The sequence below is a fragment of the Anopheles maculipalpis genome, chromosome 2RL, assembly GCF_943734695.1.
Source record: "Anopheles maculipalpis chromosome 2RL, idAnoMacuDA_375_x, whole genome shotgun sequence".
In the NCBI taxonomy this organism is placed as follows: Eukaryota; Metazoa; Arthropoda; class Insecta; order Diptera; family Culicidae; genus Anopheles; species Anopheles maculipalpis.
The window spans coordinates 27,915,747-27,923,833 of record NC_064871.1 but is presented as its reverse complement, the minus strand read 5'-3'; the positions used below and the strand labels follow the sequence as shown (position 1 = coordinate 27,923,833).

General features: G+C 42.0%; 2 protein-coding genes across 2 annotated transcripts in view; one reads left to right on the top strand and one right to left on the bottom strand.

Moving 5' to 3' along the window:
* The window catches only part of LOC126565883 (uncharacterized), a 482,940-nt gene that overhangs the window by 110,466 nt on the left and 364,387 nt on the right, over positions 1-8,087 (top strand). The window lies entirely within an intron of this gene.
* The window catches only part of LOC126559640 (laminin subunit beta-1), a 379,704-nt gene that overhangs the window by 23,926 nt on the left and 347,691 nt on the right, over positions 1-8,087 (bottom strand). The window lies entirely within an intron of this gene.

The window sequence follows — 8,087 nt, the reverse complement described above, 5'->3', positions numbered from 1 at the left end:
GTATTGAATTGTTTTTCCCGTATTATCCCTTCCAGTCTTTAAACCTTGTTGCAAATACAAACGCCCAAAAAGGGGTAATAAGGATTTCTGCTCAAATAATCGACGTTACAAATGATGAACCAAGCGGAATTATTGAATCGAATAGTATGCTAGAATAAGTTTTGTACTTTTACCGCAAACGAAAAAGTTTATGTGCCAATAGTGAGTGAAGCGTTTAAGTGAGAAGCTGGAGCGTGAATGGTATGAAAGGATATGATGTTGAAAGAATGGAAAGAAGTTTCGACATTTGTCCACTAATGTGAGAGCTAGCTTAGCACGATAGTCAACTATTTCGTAACCTTATAAATGTGTAATTTAAAACTACAAGCAGAACTGCTACAACTTGTCCAATGAAACGTGCGCGCCCGTGCATCGGATGCATACGAAAAGCGAACAGCACGGTTTCGAGAAAATTTTGAAATATTTTGTGTTTATGATTGTATTATCTATTACCGACAATAAAGTTATGTTAGTTAAACAAAACGGTGCTTTAGTTCTTTGTGCGGTATAAAAAAAAAGAAAATTCTCGCGGTACAATACTCGAATGTGCTTCGCATGGAAGATGAACTCAAAGCAGGAATGAATTAGCGCCTGAAGAGTATGCAATCACCGTATCAAACACGTGCATTAAAATTGCATAGCTGTAGGCGTTCACTGTTTCAACCTACTCTCTCAACTGATGATTGGTTTTCAAGCCACCGATATGGGTTTAGCCATTTCAGCCGTTTTTTATGTTGTGTTGTAAACTTTGTAAATATTTTCAACACCTGGAAAAGTATATTTTTAGCTACACAAACAGCTATTTAGAATGCAATCGTACTTTCTTATCGTTTTTTCTGATGTTGTGTCATTCAAACACGCTGCCAACCCAAATATTAGCCCACTTACTGATAAAGGATTCTTAGAAGCAAAACAAAAGCACGAAAGGACCTGCTGGGCAAGGAAGCAAGAGCGATAGCAATAGCATCCTGTCAAAATCTTTACAGTACAGTATCTCAAGATTTGTTTAACCAAACCATTTCGGGAGCTCAAACAGTAAATAGAACGGAATCAATATTTGCTCCCGTTCAGCAAATCATTGTCAAATAAATGTAGAACGTCCTATCAGCATGAGCTGGGCCGGTCTCAGTCCAACTGCTCGAGGAAATTTAAAAGCAAACATCTCTTTGCAACAGCAATGCAAATAATAGTGATTTGTATTTCTTTCTTTACCATGCATAAAGCCTTCACCGAAGAATACGCTAAACTATCCGTTAAACTCAAGCTAACATTTTCATCTTATCTTTCGCATTGGCTTCTGTTTGGCGTTCGTAACGTCATCGGATGTTCTGCGTCGTGTTTCACCCAACTGCAGAGCTTCCCAGTTTGCCACGGTCAAACTGCGCACGACCAAGACAAACGACCGCTCGGCACCGATTATAAGATAATTAAAAGCCATCGGAGAGCTACCCTCTCCAGAACCCATCGCCATCATCCGCCCATCCAGCCGGGGACCGGCATCATCCGGGGTCGTAACCCCAACCACCCCGGTTCCCGGTCATTCCGCACCATCCACTTACCCTTTGTCCGCGGACCAGCAACAAACACTTGCGTGTGGGATGGAGTTGCAGCAGCAGGATGCGCCCACCGGGACATCCATCCCACCGGTGACACCCGTTGGAAAGGAACCTGATCCTCTGATCCTTGGAGGGAAGCAGACGGTCGCAAACCAACCCTCACCACCACTGGCGTAAGTTCTTGTGCCGATGAGGGGCTGCAGCATTAAATGCATCGATGCACATCGAATCTCGGAAGTCGTGCGTTACTACGAACCATTGAGCACCGATTGGTGTTACCGGCCCGCTCAGATGTCCCTGATGTCCTTTTTGCGATTCGGGATAGAGAAAGACAGTTAGGTCTTTTTTTTCCTCAGACACTCGCTTGTCCTTCTCTCGCATCCTACACTTTGATCTCAACTCCGTCCAATCCGGTACTATTGGTGAGTCCTTCGAATACCAAGCGATAGACAGGAAGAATGCCGGAATTCTCTCACCCTGACCTGCATCCGAGACGGGCCAGGAGATAGCAAAACGGACGCCTTGCTGAAAACAGTGAAGAATTTAATTGGAATGTTGTACCACTTTCAGTAGTCGGCAGGAACACTTCCATTGCAGCAAGACAAGTCACACACACACGCAGAGAGAGAGAGAGAGAGACGGAATCGATGATTGACTTTCAGGGCAATTAAGTGTCGGGGGCAGTATAATTAAATCGAACCGTGCTGCTCGTTCAACCGTTTCGGGAACGTTTAATCTGCCCCACTTCGTCCTGTGTGCCTGCTCGGGAGAAGATCAAACCGATACACAAAAGGAAGAAGCAAAGCATCAATGAAGCATCGACGCGTAATTATTATTCTGTGGCAAAGATCGAATAGTTGCAAGTAAACATGAAACGGAAATGAATGATTGGAAACAAAACCAAAACAACAGGGACCGCGGGAAACAATTATTGTGGCGACGAAGCACGATTATTATGTCACGCGAGATGGTTTGATCGGTGTATGAAAATAATATTTTTAAACCCAATTTTTGATATGACTCTCCTTTGGCCCGTCACGGCAGTCCCTTTCGCACTGGTTGGTTGTTACGTAGAGGCTGAATTTTTATTCTTTAAATGACAATGGGGGGAAGGCAAGGCAGAACGGAGAATCAAAGTTTTACATGAATTACGTGGCACGTGTTTGCATTGTGCAAGTGAAATCAAATAATCAAACAAACTGATTGAGAACATGTGTTAACAAATAAATATAAATTAAATTTCAAAAATGAGTAAGCTTTTTGAATTGTTTTATGTTAAAAAATTGAAGAAAGTTTTGCATAATTAATTATGTGTGGTAAGTAAAATAATGGATTATTTGTAAGTAGAAATCAATGTAAACCAATCTCCTATAATTTTCTCTTCATTTATTTGTAGTGGTTCTGAGTCTCTGAGACAAAATAAGCCTCTTTGTATCCTCTGGGGTGGTCCGATGGTAGAAGCGAAAGCGACGTTGGTATTCACACGGCAAGGCGGGGCTTCTTGTTCTTCTTCTTGGCGAGCTGCCAGGCCATGGTGAGCATCGAATGATTTACTAGACTTATTGATACTATGTGATTGAATAGTCAGTTCTCACTGCGGGGAAACCGTCCGGAAAGGATTTGAATCCAGGTTGCCGTCCACCACCGGGCCGCCCCAACTCTCCAACTACGTAGTATCAATAAGTCTAGTAAACCATTCGATGCCCGGCGTGACCTAGCAAATCATTAAAGGCCAAGAAAAGAAAGAGATATCCTCTAACTCTTCCCCCTTTTCACTTTAAGCTGAACTGACTATCCAGGCAAAGGTCCAGAACGAAGTCAAAAAGAAGCCAGTAATGGCAGGCTTAGGCCTTCAATATACATTGAAAATTTTGCAAGAATTTTACATTCATCGGTCAACAAACATTCGGACTCTAGTGTCCTTACAAGAAATAGCTACAGCCTTGGCCATGCTCTTGCAATAATATTTTTTTCCCAGTTCTGCGGATCTTTTTGAGCCTTCGAAATCTGTTGCGAATCCTTCGTGGATACAAAATATTTCAATGAAGTATGCAAAAAGTTTGCCCAAAATTTTCTATTCATCAAACGTCGTCAAATTCATCGCATGGAAGATTATGTCTCAAACTTTTCAGGAATACCTGTACACTATTTAGTTTCAATATCCCTTTAATCAACCTCCAAAATAGAAACAAAACCCTTTCACGTAAGCCTGAAGCTTGCTTCCTCAAGATCAATTTAAATATTTTAATACCATAATCTGAACAATCTTCTTCCGAAGATCCGATGACTTGCACAAGGATGCGGGACGGAATCGGAAACACAGAAACAAAACCATCAAATGGATACTTTTTTAAAATAATTTACATGGATTCCCGCCGTTAGCGGCAAAGGATCTGGTGGAAGGTGCGAGACTGCATACTGCTAGTTGGGGTTAAGCCTCATCCGTTCGCAACTCCACAAGCCGATTAGCTCGCATTATAATACAACATACAGAGGTCACATCCCTCTCGGTTGCTTGTGGGTCGATAATTAGCGTACCGAAAGCGTACCGTCCCGAAACGCTCGGGCCTAATAGAGATCCTTTCGTTGGTCACGATCGGTCGGATTCAGTAAGTCACCTCTGGATTCGATCGTTTCCTTTTTTGTTCCAATGTTTTGATGCATCCAAGATGCTCCAAAGTGTTTGATTGCCTTCTTTTCCTCTTGTGTTCCATTTTTGTCGGTTTTATGGTGTTTTTTTTTTTTTTGTTTCGTTCAGCCCCGTTTGTTGCAGGTTGTTGCACTAAAAACATCATGCGACTAAAACCGACATCGAAGAACTGGTTTTGTGGCCATCGAATCGGCTGTCTCGTTCGTTCTTTATTGCGTGGCTTTTCATGCTTTTTTCCCCCCTTCGCGATCGTCAGCCTGCTAGTCTTGCTTCAGCGCTAATCCCTCCTGCCTGTATCAAACACCCGGCCAGAATGGAGGGCAGCAAGGAAGGAGTGTTACTGACGAAGATGATAGGTTATTGAAAAGAGATCCTCCATTCCTACCTTTCTTCACTCGCAATACCTTCGACCCTGTCTCGACAGTCTCAGTCTCTCGTCTGGCTGGAGTGCACTGATCCCTTGGTCCAGCTACTCCAACCGTTTTCCCTAGCTCCAGGTTTCACGTCCACGAGCAGTTGCGTTCTAGCGTTGTCTGGCCAGCGTCTGGGACATCGACCATGTTGTGTTTGGCTCGCTTTTTTTACCCTTTCTCCATCGTCTTCAATATTATTTGTCATCAAATGTAAAGCCCCTCCCGAGTAAAAGGGGTTCAGAACGGGGCTTCGGAGTTCGTCTCAAACTCATCGCATAAGAGTACCGGTGGGGAAGGGGAGGTTGATCCTTCGAGCCGAGAGTGTATGCAGTAATTGCCCCTTGGTTAAGGTATCAGCGGACTGTGCAGTGGAAAGCCCTGCGACTGAACAATTAGGTCGGATCGGAGGCTTCGATCGTCGCCCCCGGGGAATCGGATGGGGTTTTCGGATGATATGGAAGGAATGATTTGTTTGCGTTACGATCGGCCCATCTCGCTCAGGCTCGCCGTTCGCAGTGGCTTGATTTATGCAGCCAGCAGCTCTTACTTAGGGTCTATTTTCCAAAACTCCGTCCCCGTCCAAGGGTCCGATACGTTGTTCTCGTTTGATATCTTCTGCGTCTGTCCGTTAGTTTCGTTACGCCCTTCGCTGCCTTGTAGACCCGCTTGTGTGTGTGAGATTGTTTTCGTTGCATCTCGCTTTATGCTACACGGCTGATATGTGGCTTGCTTCCTCTTTTTTCGTGTCATCTCAGTGTACCTACCAAGGAACCAACGAGCTACTTTGATAAATCCATTTGTCCAGACCCATTTGTACTGCGTTTCGTTCTTCACTTTGCTGCCCTTCTCGATGGGTTCTCGCTTTTCTTTCCTTCTTTTTGGTTGGTTTAGTCACATTATCATCATAATTGCACAGTAGGCATCGATCGAGATTCCCCTGTTGGGCCTCGCACAGTATGACTTCCTTCTTTTTCTGACGTGCACTAAAATCATTATGCAATGGTCCAAGCGAATGTACCATTATGAAGCTTGTCTAATAGTTTTTTCTTGTGTTACTTCAATTTCCAACACCTTCAACACATATCCTTTATAGTGTAGAAATGATGGCTTTGCATTGATGTCAAATCGTGGGTTCTTTTAAAGCAAGAAAATAAATACGGTTGATTCAAGCCACCCCCTCGTACTGCTGCACAACTGCACTGCACTATTGTTTTAAGCTTTTCGGGTCATTCTGGTCAGCATCGTATCAATTGAGCACAGACACACGTTGCGAGTAGGTAGATAAGAAGGAAAAGGAGAAATTAGTTCAACTAACAACGACAAACCACAGAACCATGTCACATGAGGGATGAATCATCTTGTTCTAGTTTTATGTTGCCCTTTTTCAAAACCGCAGGAGATTGTTTACATGAACTGAGAATTGGTTTGGAATAAATATGTTTGTTTTTCTTCTGCATTTACTCAAACTACGTTGTATAACAAAAACATTTCAAACATATTTTAACACTATGCAGCAAAGAAATGTCGTTTATTTTATACAATATTCGTTCATGATATATACATATATGCTTCTTTTAATTTTTTTTTCAAATATAAAAAGCATGTCATTTTCTGTTAAAAATTACTTTAGATTTGTGTGATGAATTAGTTATATTTCTTTCGTATAAGCTCTGATACGAGTTAATTGCTTTATAAGTGGTTTCCTTAATTTAAGAGTATAAAAACCCTAATTGATAATGGTTATTTTGTGTAGTCATACGGCACGGCCGTTCCATGATAAATAAAAATTGTTATCTTTGGCTTGGGTTATTAAAACAGTGAAATTGACAGTGCAAGATAATGGTCAATCCACTAATCCGTACTCTGGAGACGTCGGTAATGGGTCAAACAAGTCAATCATTTGTATTTGTAACAGAACAATCATTGTATGAAAATAGTTTTTTTAAAGTTATCATTCGTATCTGTTTACGAAATTGAAAAATTGAAAATCATTTGTACATCCGTTAATTATTGTAATTACTGGGTGGTAGAGAAGAGGAATCGCACTGTAAAATCGCGACGAGAACGGAAAAACATGGGTGCTAGCTGAGCGAACCAATATCTTTCCTATCTTGGACTGTCCAGGCAGTCTAAAGAGTCTAAATGAGAATCTTCCTTACTGGAACGTTGGAGACATCGAGGCATAACCTTCAGTAGGGCGATGCTTATCGGCGAGGCGACTTTGGATATTCAGAAATAATATCCCTTAAAGGCATTTTGGAGGTTTGAGGCCTTACCTTGGGTAAGGGGACACTCACACCTCTAGAAAGAATTGAACGCCAGGTTTAGCTTGATGCACCTTCTCTTTAGACAGCTCTCGAGTGACTGAGAAGACAACTTTATTTATACCGAATTTTTACAATAAGTTTTATTCGCTTGTTGTTGCTGTATTGCATTGCTGGTTTTATTTTTCTTGGATATATCGTTTCCTGTGCGACCGATTGTTGCACCTGCTAAGAGTGTCTCATGGTGCGATCAATTACTGAGTCTGCTTAAAATGTGCCGCATATCAGTCTGCACGTGTTCCGTCCGATTGCTATGTAAGAAGTTATTTGTTTGTGTATAATTGCTGACCACCGTCTGCACTTGCGCAACGGTTGATGTCTAGTGCACTGGTTGTTTTAAATTCATATCATATTGCATTGAGCCACTCGTTAGCCGAGTGCCGAGTATTTAACGTGTTTTAACATGTGCTTAGGAAAAATAGGAAAATTTGCATTTCTTGCATTCTTGCTGAAATGTAGATTGCTTGAGTTTAATGAATTGTGTGTCTAAAATATTTTAATGGAACATTGTTTGTTTGTAGAAGGCTCAGTAAATGTATCTGCTGATAAAATATTGTTAAGATCGATAGCAGATGTGCGACAACTGTTTCCCGTCTTTTTAATCAACAGCACCAATAGAACATGAGTCTCTTAACTATCGATTGCTCTTATCACAAAACCGCTAAACGATTTTAAACCGATTAAATTACCAAACGACTCAACGTTACCAGTGACTTAAGACACGCGTAGACATATAATCGTCTTATCGCAAGACCAGCTACTGCCTCACTCCAATAAAGACGGCGTAAGGTAGGTCTGAACACTTTCACGTGACATCATGTAACACCCCGACCGTCTTTGCGTCCATATATCCCCTTCAGCGAAGTCTGATTCATGTAGGTCAGTTAAAAAATTTGAAGCTGCGTTAAGCTGCGCAAATTGTACCACCTAGTGACTGGCGAACGGAATGCGAGGGAACTGATAAGGATTAAACGGAACTGGAACCGAGTTTGATCATCGTGGGAATGTAAAATCCCGACACACACACACCCCATTTGATGTAAGTTTCAAGCAAGCACAGTTTATTGGTCTATAAAGCGCTTAAGGATGAATTCTTGCGGAACCG